Source organism: Mustela erminea, chromosome 2 (assembly GCF_009829155.1).
Source record: "Mustela erminea isolate mMusErm1 chromosome 2, mMusErm1.Pri, whole genome shotgun sequence".
Taxonomy (NCBI): Eukaryota; Metazoa; Chordata; class Mammalia; order Carnivora; family Mustelidae; genus Mustela; species Mustela erminea.
In genome coordinates, this window is record NC_045615.1 from 163,831,716 (window position 1) to 163,848,095 (window position 16,380).

The window sequence follows — 16,380 nt, forward strand, 5'->3', positions numbered from 1 at the left end:
CTTGGAGGTGAGGGACACAGCGGAATATCTGAGTGACTGACTTCATTTCACAATAGAAGATTTTGTCAATTTATTTCTTGGTAGAAGAATTTCTTTTAATGTAAAGTATTTTTATGTTAAAACAATTTAATTTTAATTCCAGTAGTGTTAATAAGTGTTACATGAGTTTCAGGTGTGCAGTATCCTGACTCGGTAGTTCCATATATTAGTTCACGTCACGATAAATGTACTCTGAATCCCCGTCAGCTAGTTCACCCTCCCACACACCTCCCCTCTTGTTGCCATCTGTTTGTTCTCTATAGTTAAGAGACATGTTTTTGGTTTGTCTCTTCTTTTGTTCATTTGCTTGTTTCTTAAATTCCACATATGATCACCCATGATCATATGGTATTTGTCTTGCTCTGAATGACTTATTTTACTTAGCATTTATACTCTCTAGATCCATCCATATTGATGCAAATGGCAAGATTTCATTCTTTTGATGGCTGATGAATGGGATGATATCGTATATATGATCTGTGTGTCTTCCTTACCCATTCATCTATTAACGGACACTTGGACTGCTTCCATAATGTGGCTATTGTAGATAATGCTGCTTATAAACATAGGCCTGCATATATCCCTCTGAATTAGTGTTTTCATATTCTTTGGGTAAATACCCAGTAGAATAATTACTGAATCATAGGGTAGTTCTATTTTTAATTTTGTGAGGAACCTCCATACTGTCTTCCCCAAGGGCTGCACCAGGATGCATTCCCACCAGCAATACAAGAAGGTTCCTTTTTCTCCAGATCCTCACCAACACTTGTGATTTCTTGTGTTTCCGATTTTAGCCATTCTGACAGGTATGAGGTGGTATCTCATTGCAGTTTTGATTTGCATTTCCCTGATGATAAGTGACGTGAAGCATCTTTTCACTTGTCTGTTGACCATCTGAGCATCTTCTCTGAAGAAATGTCTACTCCTCTCTTCTGCCCATTTTTTAATTGGATTATTTGGTTTTTTTGGTGTGGTGGTGTATAAGTTCTTTTTATAGTTTGGATGTTAACACCTTATTGGATATGTCATTTGTAAATATCTTCTCCTTATCTCAGTAGTTGTCTTTTAGTTCTGTTGGTCTTTTTCTTTGTCTTGCAAAGGCTTTTTATTTTGATGTAGGAAGACATTTTTAATCCCATAATTTACATCATGCTATAAATTTTTGCATCTCTCCTTGTGTCTATGAAAGATTTGGTATCAAACCCCACCCCCACTCCCAAATTTGTTTCTTCTTATCATGGCTTTTACTCTAAGCAGTAGCTTTAAAGCAAAAGGGCTATTGTGGCTGTTTCATAACTCATAAGCTTGAAGACTATAGGTTCTTCCTGACTCCTGCTTTGGAAAGTTCATGACTTTAAACCCTTGAATCATATCCTCCTCTACTAATATTTTGCCTGATTATTCCCTAATACTGAGTTTTATCTGATAGTAAAATATTATGTGTCCCTTCACTTTCTAGAGAACACCTGAGAACAGCATGACTTATAAAATAATAATCTAGTGAAATCAGCCATATTACATGGTTATGATGAAAGTGTTTCAAATAACAAATATATTTTTAGAATATTTATTCTGTTTCTAAAAGTTATCAACTGAGAATAATAACAAGTATGGGAAGTGCATTTTGCTATATGTATATGTCAATAAAAACTTCTTTAAAAGAAATAATATGAAATACGACAAGTAGCTATTGAGTTCCTTTCTGTTAAAAAGATTACCCTTGTTATTGAAAACTTTCCAAATGAAGTCAGACTCTTCAGGGTTCACATACCCTTAGTGTATTGTTTAAATAGATTTTTCTTCATTTGCAGTGATGATGACCACTTTTTGGAAGTATTGGGGTTGCAATTTTTATACTGTGCTTGATCGTACTAAACACTTGGGAGAGTCAAATCCATAATTTATTCTTATAACTGGTACCACCTGCGGAGGGGAAGCACCACAGCCCCACCCATGACTCCTTCCAGGGTTTCACCACAGACAAGGACTCTGGGAATTAAAGAATCTTGATTTGTAGTATTCAAACATGTGATTTAATCACAATAAGAAAAGGAGCTCTTACCCATATGTAAAAGTCAGAAATGGTTATAGGGTTTCCCGATGACATTTTCCATGAAGTTATACATTCATGAGTCCCACAGTATTGATTCGGACATGGGTCCTGTGCCTCATTTCCTCTCCCTCTTACCGGAGTGTGATGTGTGTATCTGTGCCTACGTGTCTGTATGTACTTTTCTCACATGTAGTCAAGAGAGAGTGGCTGAAAGGAGCATTACAAAGGGCCAGTGAAGCAATCATTACCCAGTAGTGTCGAACCATGTAAGGTTAACCTACCCATGGACTAGCCAGTATTTTTCGAAGAATATTCTACCTCCCCAGGTCTATTAAATGAGAATCCCTGCCATGGATACCGGCGCATCTGCATTAAAAATTTCTAAGTAGTTCTTACCCATATTGGAATCTAAGGAATGCCCAAGTTTGGTCCTTTATTCATTTATTTGTTTGTTCAGCAAACATTTACTGTTAAGTACCAAGAGATACAAACAGGAACAAGATAATCATCCTGTCTTCATGAAACTTAGAATTTAACATTTGCTACACTGTGTCTCCCAGACCCCCTCCCTGTCCTGTAAGAATTACACAATTGCTGCAAAATGTCGAGCAGACTTCTCTGCTGAACAGGACCAGAGCCAGAAATAATTCACATTCTAAAGAATAAAGAGAACTGTGAGCAATTGGAGACCAGATTCTCACCGTGTCTAGGGCTTAGCAAGTGGCCACTGAACCACCTCCAATATCCGGCGTCATCATCCAAACCCAATCCCATTTTCTACGCATGAAGAATAGGGAGGGAACGGGACGGCGAGGGAAGGCTCAGGTCCACGAGCCCAAAGTATCAAGTTCTTCCAGCAGGACCATCGCTCCTCACTCCTCCCTGTGAAGACAGCAGTTGCCTCCTCACCACAAAAACCAAGTAAAGGAAGTACTAGTTAAGACTCCCTGAGTCCGGCAGTGCTTTTAAGAAGGAAAGATAGACGTCTACCCTCCCAGTGAAATGTGTCCTTCTGCCATGAACTCGCTGGTCAGCCAGGCGTGGCTCTCTGAGAGAAGCCACGTGGACAGGGGGCAGCGGAGAAACTTTCACTCCCAGGAAGATCACTGGACTGAGCCGCAGCGCTGCATCGAAGCGGGCAGATCGTTGATGAGGGGTCCCCAGACGTGAGAGGCTGTGGGGTCTGCCATGCAGGTGGGAACTTGGGACATTGGACGAGATAAGTTAAGGATCCGCCTCTCAGAGAATGTAACGAGAGCTTCGAGAGAGTTAACATTTGAACGCCTGTCATGCCAAGTAGGGATTCACAGCTAACCAGGTTCCCCACGCCCCCCAAATTGCACTTTGTAACTTTCAATTTTTTTTTTTCCTACCCCAGATGTCTGTGCTTGGGAAGAGAATGGTGCCGCACAGGGTATGAGATAGAAGCTTTAAACTGGCCAGATTAGACCAGAATGACCAGAAGCCTGTGGGACCTCACTGTCTCATTATGGCCTGGAGAATGTGGCTGAAGGAGGGAACTGAACAAAATCAGTATTGCATGTTTATACCCCACCGTAGGCTGAACGTGTCCTCCCAGGATTCCTGTGTCGAAACACGGTCTCCGGTGCAGTGGCACTTTAAGGTGGGCCTGTAGGAGGTGACTAGGTCCCGAGACTGGAAGACCGCCCTTGTCAAAGACACTTCAGAGGATTCCTCACCCTTTCCTCCGTGGGAGGACACAGCAAGAAGATGGCCTTCTCTAAGCCAGAAAATGAACCTTCTCCAGGTACTGACTCTGCTGGGGCCTCCGTCTTGGACTTCCCAGCCTCGAGAACTGTCGGAAATAAATTTCTGTAGTTTAAACCACCCCGGGTCTGTGTTGTTTTTGTTATAGCATCCTAATCTGACGAGGACCAACTACATAAGATTGAGAAATAATGTAAACGAATCCCCCATTAATACCACCCCTGCCGCTGTCGCCGCCGCTGCTGCCACCCCCGTCCTGAAACTGACAGTGACCGTCAGCACACTAAAGACTCTGCGAAATGCTGCAGGAAAAGCTTTGTAATTATATTCAACCTAGCGTTTTTCTTCTTTATTCAGAGAGAACAAGAGAGATGGGTGTGTGCATGCATGTGTGTGTGAGAGACCCAGAGCCTTACCGGAGGTTAATGTTCTACGGGAGGACACACAGGAAACGCGTGCTGGAATAGGCATTAGATGTGCAGCGCTCTGAGGTCATAGATCAAAAATTACTCACATCTTAATGTGTTATTATATGATCACATGGTTAATAAAGTAACTGAATACATTAGCATTCATAAGATGACATAATAACTAATCGTTATTGAGTGCTAACTGCCTTCTGGAGAATAAAGATTTTCCATGCATTATCATAATTGAATCTTTCCAAGAACCTGTGATGTAGGTACTACAGTCAGCCCTTGAACAACACAGGATGAAGGGCACCAACCCTCGAACAGTCAAAAATCCACGTAGGGACATCTGGGTGGGCTCAGTGGGTTGGGCCTCTGCCTTTGGCTCAGGTCATGGTCTCTGGGGCCTGGGATCAAGTCCTGCATTGGGCTCTCCACTCAGCAGGGAGCCTGCTTCCTCCTCTCTCTCTGCCTGCCTCTCTGCCTGCTTGTGATCTCTCTCTGTCAAATAAATAAATAAAATCTTTAAAAAAAAATCCACGTATAACTTCTGATTCTCCCGAAACTTAATAGCCTACTGCTGATCTGAAGTCTTATCAATAACATAGCCAACTAATACATATTTTACAGATTATATGTATTGCATACTGTATCCTTATAATACCTTTTACTCAATATTTTCAGTATTCTAAGCTACAGTAGTTCATCTGCAAGTATTTTTTAAGGATGTTTATTGAAAAAAGTCTGTGTCTAAGTGGACCTGAGCAGTTCAAAGCCTTGTGTTTCGAGGGTCAACTGCATGCCATCAGGTTGTTGTTGAGGAAATGGAGGCCAAAGTTGCACTCCTGTAGGAAGCCTTGTCTGTCTGAGCAAGCCCTGCTCCAGACTGCTGGGGTAAATTGCTCTGTATTCACAGTTCTCCCTGCATCCTTACGGGAAATTATCCCGACTACGATTCCACTATTCCTTGCGACCACACTGAATAATCAGTCATAGCTGTGAAACTCGCGGCAATGAGATTATCCGTAGTTTTCTAGCCAGCATTTTCAGGTTAAACAACAATGTGAGGGTCTCCGTAATAAGGGTGGTAATAATTTGAAATTGATATGAACTACAAGAGAAAGGCCAAAGAGAGGCTGAACAGCTGTACACTTTGGAAACATTAAGGTTCCTCTGGGTGGCATATTATATGAGTCTCTGTGTGTGCCGAGGGGGTGAGGGGGGCATGGGGATAATATTCATCCTCCGTATACTCTAAGTATGAGCAAATTGGTTGCAGATGGCTCACAGCTGCGAGGAATACCTTTGTTTCATTTGAAACTTGTTATAAATCTGTTCCTTAGACTACCTGCTCCAACGGCACTTAATTTAGAGGATGTTGGGTAAGTCCTTGTATATGACCTTCATATATCATCATGAAAGCGGTGGGGTGGTTTCGCCTGGAAGCCCCTGAGACAGTCCCTAGATTTATCAAAGGGCCGGGTTACCTCGGGCACTTAGGGGAGTTTGAGGAAAGTCTTTTATTGATTATCAACAGTATAAAGAAGAAATCAATTTTTACAAAGAGTGGGATTGAGGGAGAAAAGTTCCCTTTGGATTTAATAAAAAAAAAAAAATATGCTAGAATTACTCTTTTTTTTCCTCTGTATTTTGTAAACCAGAAATACTATTTTATACATTAAAGGAGTTTGAGCTGCAATGGCAAAGCTGGTTTTTGTGAGTCAACAGTCCAACTTGCTTTTCTCTAGAAAGGCAGTAAGTGAATCAATGTCCGGGTGCTTTTGCTGGGGATAGGAATGGGGTGATGGGGAGGGATAAACGGATGATCACTACATGACTTACTTGATTTCATAAGTCCGAATTAGTGGAGCTCATACTTGGAAAACAACTTCTTTTCCAATTAATTTTTTTTAATTTTACAGCAAATATTCATTAAATGCTTTAAAGTGACTTTATACTTGAAAAAAAACTTTTATTAAATGTTGGGAGTTGCTATAATTCCTGTTCTGGTTTTGTTTTATTATTGGGATTTCAGTCCTGCGGTCCTTTTACACCAGCTCTTTAAAGTCAAAAGCTTTGAACTTAGAGCTTCTTCTGGCTCCGCAAAAAGACTTGGTCAGTGGCTTGGTACACTCTGCACTTGCCTTCCTTTCTCTCTACCTCAGCCGGCAGTTCAGGCTTTCTCAGAGAACCGTCCAGGAGGTCAGTGGGCATTGGACCTTCCCTAGAAGTGGGTCAAAACAGAGATCTGGGTCTATTAAAAACCCACGAACCATTTATAAGTTTCCCTGTCACACAAAAGCCATGCAAAGGAAAAGCAAAATGCATCTTAAAGAGTAACCACTGAGCGGAACAAAGGAGGCCCTGGCAAAATAACAAAGGGCATACACTCTCCGCTCAAAGATTTTCTCCAACATTCATATCATCAAACTGACAACAATTTTTAAAAGCAACCACTGTAATTTTGAATAAAATTTAGATTCTGAAACATTAAAGAATTCTTCTGTTTGCAATACAAAGTTTTGCCAGGGGGCAAATACATCTGCATTATGTTCCTAACTTCACGGAATGTGCACTGTAAGATACATTGCCGACTCAGCTCCAAAGAAATAGCCTCAAAAGACAGCAAAAGATGCTTGGTTTTACCATAAAAAGTATTTTCACTAATAACCTAAAAATTTATATTTCTGTTTTGTGTCATGTTCCTTTATTTTGTGATCAGTGGGTTTCCAGAGACCAAAAAAAATCCTTAAGCATATAATTGCCCTATAAGAAATAAAGGTTTTACAGCTGGCCCAACTTTAATGACTGTCCAGGAACTATTTAGTCATATTTTGGGGGAAAAGTATTATCACCCATCAATTCACCTCAGGGTGTTAGTACAGGTTTTCATTTTCCTCTATTATGAGAGTTTTGGGAAAATGGCTGCCATGTTGCAGGAAAGATGACCCAAATGTTCTAGAAGAATAGTTCTCAAATTTTAGCATGCCTGAAAACTACTTTGGGTTCTAGTTAAAAGGCAGATTCTGATTCATTAAACTCAGTGAGGGCCTGAGATCCTGCCTTTCTAACAAGCTAACAAGATGATCCCGATGTTGAAGCTCTTAGAATCCCTGGTACTTGGATAAGTAGGAAGAAAAGAAAGTTCCTAAATAAAGGAAAAGGCACAGCATAAAACAGTAAGCACCATGGCATCTTAGCGGCCATCTAGAAATATCTTAAAAGAAAATCGACAGGGGTCCCTGGCTGGCCCAGTTGGTGGAACACAAAACTCTTGATCTTGGGGTTGGAAGTTCCAGCCCGGTGTTGTGTGTAAAGATTGTTTAAATAAATAAACCAAAGAGAGAGAGAGAGCGAGGAGAAGAAGGAGAAGGAAAAAAAAGAAAAAGAAAATGGACAAAAAAGGTGGTTAGAGCCATAAAGATCAACATAGCTGGTTAAGGTGTAGGGAAAGAAACATAGAAAAAGAGCACCAGATTGGAAGTCAAAGAGTCTGGTTCTAACTTTAGCTGTGCCACTAACCCTGCGAACTTAGATAACTCATCTGCACAGTGGATCTTGGTTTCACTCAATTGCGCTGTCTGGATCTTGGTTTCCTTGTCTCTACGATAACGCAGGCAGGTCCCTAGCTGATCACAGCACCTGAAACAACTAGAGTAGGAAAGTTCCGGCAAGTATCAAGTTCTGCAGTCAAGAGAGATGAATCAGCCTCCTCAATGCAGCGGTTGAGTGTATGTTCTGAAAACTAGGATATCGATCCCTACCTTCTAACAAGAATGCCCCCTCTGGAATTAACCCCGAAATACGATCAGAAATGCACACAAAAAGAGGTAAGCACAGCTTCATTTATCGTAATAAAAATTCAGAAAAGATCTAAATATCTAAAAATATAATGGAACTATTAAATTGATTAAGGTTCATCCAACTAATGAAATGTCATGTTAACATTTTAAAAGAATTTTTTTTTAATATTTTATTTATTTATTTGACAGAGATCACAGGTAGGTAGAGAGGCAGGCAGAGAGAGAGAGAGAGAGAGGGAAGCAGGCTCCTGCTGAGCAGAGAGCCCGACGTGGGACTCGATCCCAGGACCTCGAAACCATGACCTGAGCCGAAGGCAGCGGCTTAACCCACTGAGCCACCCAGGCGCCCCTTTAAAAGCGTTTTTAAAAGATTTACTTATTTATTTTAGAGGGAGAGCACACACACACATGCACACAAGTGGGGGGGAGGGGCAGAGGGAGAGAATCTTCAAGCAAGCTCCCCACTGAGCGAGGACCCCGACCCAGGGCTCCATCTCCCGACCCATGAGATCATGACTTCAGCTGAAACCAAGAGTCAGACACTTAACCCACTGAGCCACCCAGGCACTCCTAAAAAACATTTTCTAAGGATTTTGTGATAAGATGTTATGTAATAGGCATATGAAAAACTTCTGTAAGGAAATCGATCAGATTTAAATAAGAATATGTATTTGCCTGCTTTTCTTTAGTAGTTTTATAATCAACAATGAGACTTTTTTTAGATTAATTCTCACTGGAGAATTGAGAAATCATCAGAGATAAAGTGTCATTTCCTGTCGTCCTTGAAAAGTTGAATGAAATCATTTCTTAGGTCCTTTCCAGCTCTAAAATGCAATCATTTTATAGACGGGATGCTTTTTCCTAACAAAGCCAATGAAAGAACCTTGAAAAAACTATTCAGATCATCATTCAGTATTCAGAGTTTTTGTTTACATCAAGTTTTCAGTGATGCTTATGTAACATCCTCTGATGCCACTCCCTCGATCTTCTACATATTGACCTTTCGGGAATTAAAAATGACAATCTCATATGTGCCCAAAGCGTCTCCATTTTGTTTGTTTGTTTTCTCCCTTTCTCAATCTTGAAATCATGTAAGTGTTGTTTGGTTATACAAATTTAATATTGATCAGAATGCAGAAAAATCTCAAGTGTTAAAATTTACGGAGCATCGCGACAGGCTGGCCCTGAGGAGTAGAACAAATTAGACTCACAGGTCAGGTGGTGTGTTTCGGGCTTTTATATAGTTAGTGATCTATGAAGGCACGTTTTGCAAAATGTTTGACAATGTAGCTGAAACTGTGCAGTAATAGACTTTGTTACAAACATACATCTTCTCAAAACCCGACTGAATGGCACATGCCTTAGGACATAGAAGAAAATCTTAAGATGCCTTCTGACTTAAAATATATATGAATCCATGATCATCTCTCTTCCTTTGACCCAAAACCGTCAACATGCAGTAGAATGTCTGCAGTATTTATTAGTTTGGGGCTGAATGATACCACATTTGTTCACTTCCCCTGAAGTCAGGCATGAAATCGAAATCTACACTGTCCACCCTCTTGGGGTTCCCAGGACCTCACAAGCACATTTGCAGAGTACCGGCGCAGGTGGGCAGGTGGAGAGCTTCCACGTCAGGCAGTGCTGTAAAATGTTTTAAATTTGCATGCCATTTCATGTTTGCCTATCAGCTGTTTTTATTTTTCCCCTGGACAGAAAGAGGCCAAGTGGAAAGTTTTTAGGTGGGTGAATTCAACACCTGTTTTGAAAAGCTTAGAAAATTAGTGAGACGATTGACACCTAACTTCCCGATACTAAAGAATTAGACTTCAGTTTTCGCTTTCGACCAGCCCGTTCAGTCATTTGACTTGGCCTCAGAGATGAAATGTTTAAAAACCTTTACAAAGAATTCAGTCTGAAGACTTTTCCACTGTCACCTGGGGTCATTGTATGTAATCAGAGTGCACTGTCTATCTGTGACCTGCCCTGTATCTGGCATGTTTGACTCAGAATGTCATTTGGCAACTTCTTGGCAGATGATTTCATCTAGGATTTTTTAGAGTGATGATATCATTATTTTTATAAAAGTGATACTTATTCATGATTAAAAAGATTAAGCAGATAAAGAAAGTACAAAGAAATCCCACAGATGATCCCAAATCCTATCACTTGAAAACAAACATTTTTAATATTTGATGAATATTGTTTCAGACGTTTATACGTGTGTAGAATAAACGCAAGGGAGAGGAGAGGAGGAAGAGAGGCGGCAGAGGGAGGGAGAGGGAGAGATCATACTGTATCCGTGAATCTAAATTTAAGGTGGCCTAAAGGATAAATCCTGATTTTATCCTTTTTTTTCTTTTTCTTTTTTTTTTTCTTTTTTTTTTTTTATTTCCAGCATAACAGTATTCATTATTTTTTCACCACACCCCGTGCTCCATGCAATCCGTGCCCTCTATAATGCCCACCACCTGGTACCCCAACCTCCCACCCCCCCCGTCCCTTCAAAACCCTCAGATTGTTTTTCAGAGTCCATAGTCTCTCATGGTTCACCTCCCCTTCCAATTTCCCCCAACTGATTTTATCCTTTTTTTAACCTCAATTCCATTTCCAAGTTGTCCCAAATACTTCCATCGATACCTCTCACGCTCATCTCCACCGGGTCCATCCAGTTTAGGTAAAGCGCTTAGCACATTTTCTTGAACAAGATCCATGCTTTCCTGTCTTCAGTCCTGCTCTTACTGATGTCTCCTGGTGCCCTCCCCGCCCGCCCTGACCAGAAGTGCTCTCCTGCTCTGGCCTCTGACGATGTCTAAGGACCCTTATCTCTCTTTGGGCACCTGCTGTCTTTATATCGTGAATTGTCTTTTTGTGTCTTAGAAGTGTTAACTCAATAAAAAATTATTAATAAACTTTAACGTCCTCAGAGACATAAAAGATGCAAAAAAAAAAGAATCTAGATCGCAAAATAGAAAAATAAAAATAAATAAAACGAAATGAAAGTAAACAAGAAATAAAGACTATATATAAATAAAATTTTGAAAAAGAAGCTTTAAAAAGGAATTGGAAAATGTAAGAGAAAATGAAATAATATAAAAGATAAAGACTAAAAGTAAAAAGGAAGGTAGATCCTATTTCCCTTAGAGCTGAAGATTTGCAGGACTCTGTGATTAATAAACTCGGTGCCAAATTGAAAAGAAGAAGATTGTCATCTCCCTCAGAACAAGACCCGGGTTTTCTTCTCCACCACCCCGCCTTTGGTCAGGGCTTTCCCCGCAGTTCCGAGGACAACATAGGTAAGTGTCCCACGGCAGGTGTCCAGTGGCACTTCCCAGACCACAGGCGAACAGTCTGTTCTGCGGTGGTCGGGGACTGTGGTGTGCACGGGGCGTCCGCGCCAGGGTCCGGAGCGATCCCAGCCGCGGGAGGGGTCCCGGGGGGTTCCTGGACCTGGAATTCCAGACACGTGTTAAAAAGCGCCTCGCTGGGGGCGCCTGGGGGGCTCAGTGGGTTAAAGCCTCTGCCTTCGGCTCAGGTCGTGATCTCAGGATCCTGGGATCGGGCCCAGCATCGGGCTCTCTGCTCAGCAGGGAGCCTGCCCCCCCCCCCCCGTGATCTCTGTCTGTCAAATAAATAAATAAAATCTTCAACCACAGCAACAACAAGCGCGTCACTAGGGAGCCCGGAGCTCGGTTGGGTCAGGACGGAGCCCGACAGCTGCTGGCCCCCCGACGACCCCGTGCGACCCGGACCGAACGAGGGTAAATAACTGGGGGCGCCGCTACAGGGAAGCTCGAGCCTCAGGACCCCGCGGATTAAAAGAAAGACGAGGAGGAACAGCCCGTGGCCGACGAGAAACGGACCGGAGGGGAGACCGAGGGACAGTCCCTGGAGGTTCGGGGCGGGGACGGTGGGGACCGAGAGCGACCGAGGCCCAGGGCAGGGGCAGCCCCTCGTCGACGTGAGCGTCGCAAACCCGCCGAGACGCCGCTTCCGCCCAAGGAGCGAAGCGTCGGGCGAGCGTGACCCGCACCGAAACCGCGTGACCCCGCGTCCGGCCCGCGACGGAGGCGACTGTGCCCCGCGGAGGCGCGTCGTGCGGTCACAGCGGACACCCGGACTGCTCCTCCCGGGGACGGTGTCGCGTTCCGCACGGCGAGGACAGCCCGCCCCCCCACCCGACGACCCCCGTGCAAGGGCAGCTCCTGCCCCCGCCGCTCTCACGCGCTCCCGACGACACGCGGGGCGTCCGAGCGGGGCAGCGGCTGCGGGACACCCGCGTCCTCGCCGCTGCGGGCCGAGGGCTCTGCCGCTGCCCGGGGGCGTCCCAGAGGACGCTGTGTCGCGCCCGGCACCGCGACGGCCAGACGGGGACGCACGCTGGGAAGGGACGACCCGCCGCCGGCTTCCACGGAGGGTCCCGACCCCGGCCCGGCCCGGCCCCGGGGACTCCGGGCTCCTCGTCAGAGGCCGCGCGGGAAGACGTGACGGCAACAGGTCTGGAGTCCGACGGGCTTGAGTCGGGACCGCGACCTTGTGGTCCAGAGGCCGCGCTCACCCTCGGGGCCTCAGCGGCCTCCGCGGCGGAACAGAAACACGTGCCTCGGGGACCGCGGGGACGCCAGGACGCGCGTCCGCACCCGGAGGAGGGACCGTCTCCGAGCAGCCGCGACCCGGGGACGCTGCCCGGACGCCCCCCTGGACGGAACGGGACCCGCACTACCACGGCCGGAAGTCCGAAACAGCGGGACGTCCAGGTTGGACACTCGACCTGCGCAGACACGACGGGCCGCGGCCCGGGGTCGCCCTGAGTGCGGAGCGGGGCCTGCCGCCGTCGGGCCGCCCGGAGAGGGGACAGACAGGGACGGACGGAGGGTGGGGGGAGAAAATGAAGGCCCTTCCCCGCGTCCCGCGCCGTCCGGGTCCTCGTCCCGCTCCCCCCGGGAGTGTCGCTGAGTTCGGGGACGGAGACGGTCACTCAGCTCTGGGCCCCGTGGAATTCCTCCGCGGACGACAGTCGGAAGCGCGTCTCCGCCCACAGACAGTGACCCGGGAGCTGCTCTAACCGCATCTTCAGGACCGACCACGCAGAACACCTGCGGGCGGGGACGCACTCCCGTGGCCACTGGACAGGCTCGGAGAGACCCGGGGAATCCTTGAAGGGGCTTCTTAGACGTCGGGGCCAGGACGGAGGCATCACTTCTGCCGGCGTCGGGCAGGTTCCCCAAGACAAGTGCTGGCGGCTCGTCCGTCGGAGGATAAACAACAAACCAGAGACTGGAAACGAGTTTACAATGAGAAACGTTGACTCACCCAGTGTGGGGTTTTTCCCCTCCCGGTGTTCCCAGTTCATGTTCTGCCAAACACGTTTAGCCGAACAACATGGATAAAATATAAAAATTAGTAACAAAATTACCTGAAATGATCTTCCATCTGTGAAATTATACCCGGTTCTTGAAATGCAGGTGATTACAGTCCTTCTGTCTCAAGAACACATTGACTTCCCATGAAGGGGCGACTCCGCCTGTGCCCTCCACAGAAAGCGCTTTGCCCAGCTCTCTCAAAGAGTTCAGCAGTGCGGCAGGAGAATCCAGCAGATGATGAAGAAAGAAATGAAAAGCAGGAGACCAATGCATGAGGACTTCTCCCAGCTCAATTTTACCAACTTTTCTTACCTTCGTACAACGCACAAAGCATTGGGTGACTACGTAGGAAGATAGTAAGACCCGATCCTCAAAGACATTGTAGTTAGATAAGAAGGAGAAGACAAGGATACAAACACAGTGACTCTACGTCTGTGGGACTGTACTAGAAAGGGAGCACTGAAGGGCAGCGGAACCAACCAACCCAAGATAAGCCGCTTTGGGATACTGAGTATTTTGAGCTCCTGGCACTGGAAAAGGAGCAGACGCAGGAGGAGGCTTTCTCTGAACTTCCTTTATCTGCCTACAGACAGATCTTCCAAAAGGAGCTCAGTTGTCATAGATCCCCTCCTGGTGACTGTCATCAACCAGGGGGATTGGTTTTTGTCCCCAAAAAAGGAGACTAGACATTGACACTACACCCAGACAAACCTGGCCACAAACTGTCCTGCTTCCCACCTGTCCTGTAAGGGACCGCTCACCTTTCCTCAAGGTCATATACTCTCCCCTAAGAGGTCTGTATGTCCTGCCCCTTTCCCTATTAAGATGGTATTTAAAACTCAATTCTCAGGAAATTACCTCATTTTTTTCTAGGTGTTTGCCATGATGTATACAAGAGCCATACAGGTTAATAAACTTCTGTTTTTCTCTTGTTAACCTGTATTTTATTACAAGGGTCTCAGCTAAGAACTCGGAAGGGAGAGGGGAAATTAGCGTTGCTCCCTTACCATGGCAAGGTCTACAGCGGCGAAGGCAGGAGCCGCCACCCTGGATTGAGACCATACGGGCGTGAAGCCAACATAGCACCTGAGCTGGGCCTCGACAGCAGGTGGATTCTAGGCAGAAGTATGAGAGAAGAGAGCACGAGAAGCAGCACTGAGCTGCTTCTCAGTGCTGAACACCCGCAGAACACCCGCCCCCTCTCCCTGCAGCTCCCTCTCCCTCTCCCCTTCCCATCCTAACCGGCCCCTACTTGAAGACTTGGCTCAGTCGCGTGACGTCTCCTCCAGAAGACCTTCCTATGCTCAGCCCCTCAGCAGGTCGGGCCGGGGTGCTCAGCTGTGTGCTTCTCCCAGCACTGCACGCTTCCGTCCTGTTATGATGACATTTTTTGGTCCGAGTCCCTCAATAGGCCAACAACATCCCTTAACATCCCTTATTTATTTACTTACTTACTTACTTACTTACTTACTTATTTACTTATTAGAGTGAGCAGAAGTCTGGAAGATCTTAAAGAAGGAGCCAGAGAGCCAGGGTTACAGGGGATATTTGAAAGCTCAGAGAAGCCGTCATTTGCCAACCGGTATGAAAGTATTGCAAGACACTTAGCCACAGACGGGCTGCACTGCCGCACGCCCGGTGAGCGTCAGCTCTGCCAGCGGAAGGAGAGGACAGGTGCGGTCCTGAACAAAGAAAACACGCAGACTGCACGTGCGCTAAGACCCTGGAGATGATCCCTAAAATGCATGCCATGAGAAAATGTAGCCTGTAAGAGATTTATAGATGTTCCAAGAGAGTTTCTAAGGTCAAGGAAGATTCAGAAACGCCGCGCACGTTACGTTCCTCTTCTATCCCATAACACATTAGTGAATTACAAGTCCTTGGATATAGAAAACTCCTGAAGTCTGTTCAGCCCAAGTATTTAATAAACTTACTTCCCCGAGGAAATCCCTTTGTCATGACATGATTTAGCTTTGGGAAGAGATTAATGTTCTACGCAACAAGGTTTGGGAAACATCATCCGAGGAAACATCCTCTGCACATTTAAGTACACCCAGACAGGTGCGTCCTCACAGACCGCTCGCCACTGACGTGCACAAAGGCCAGGTTGTCCCGCTGCCATTATTTTCAGGAAATTTCTCTTACACTTTATTTCAAGGGCTCAATAGCCCTGACCATTCACTTGCTTGTTTCCAACCCCCAGCCAAGTCCTCACACACTAACTCACAGTAGTCAGGGGTCAGAAATGTTACCTGTGACAGGCAGAAAATGGGGAAGCCTGGCGGACTCAGTCAGTGGAGCGTGCAAGCATCGACCCCGGAGTTGTGAGTTCAAGCCCCACGTTGGGTGTATTGTAACTGAAAAATGAAATCTTAAAAAAATAAAGAGCAGAAAACTAGTATCTTCAGTTTGGGGTACTGCCACGACTTCTTAACTTTGTGGTTGTAATTTAAGAGCAGCCAAACACAACATGTAAGTGAATGGGCAGGGCTGTGCTCCCATCAAACTTCATTTACAAAAACGGGTAAAGGGCCAGCTGTGCCCTGTGGTCCACAGTCTGCCAAGCCCTGATGTAGGCTGAGAACATGGTAACCTCTTCAGGCTCGCTTCTTCTGGCTTCAGGACGGTCTTTGATCTCTTATGTGTGTCTTATGAAGGACACTAGATCTCAAAGGTAAATTAACTTGAACTTTAAAAAGTCCTTGTTGCTTTTCAAATCTGTGAGGAGAAATGAAGGCGGGGTCCAGAGGGCAAGGAAATGACAACGGACAACATACCCCAGGCACCAGGGAGTACAAGCAGCAAGACCGTTCACGGAGCTCCCCGAGATGTTTAAAATTAGCCTCACTTCAGCTCTTCCACGAAACATTTCAGGACTAAAAGCCTAATGACAATTCTCTGGCTGAGAATCAAGTTGCTGTCACGTCAGCGTTCCTGCTGTTTGCTACTATTTTCATTTGATAAGCAGAACCGTCTACGTGGGC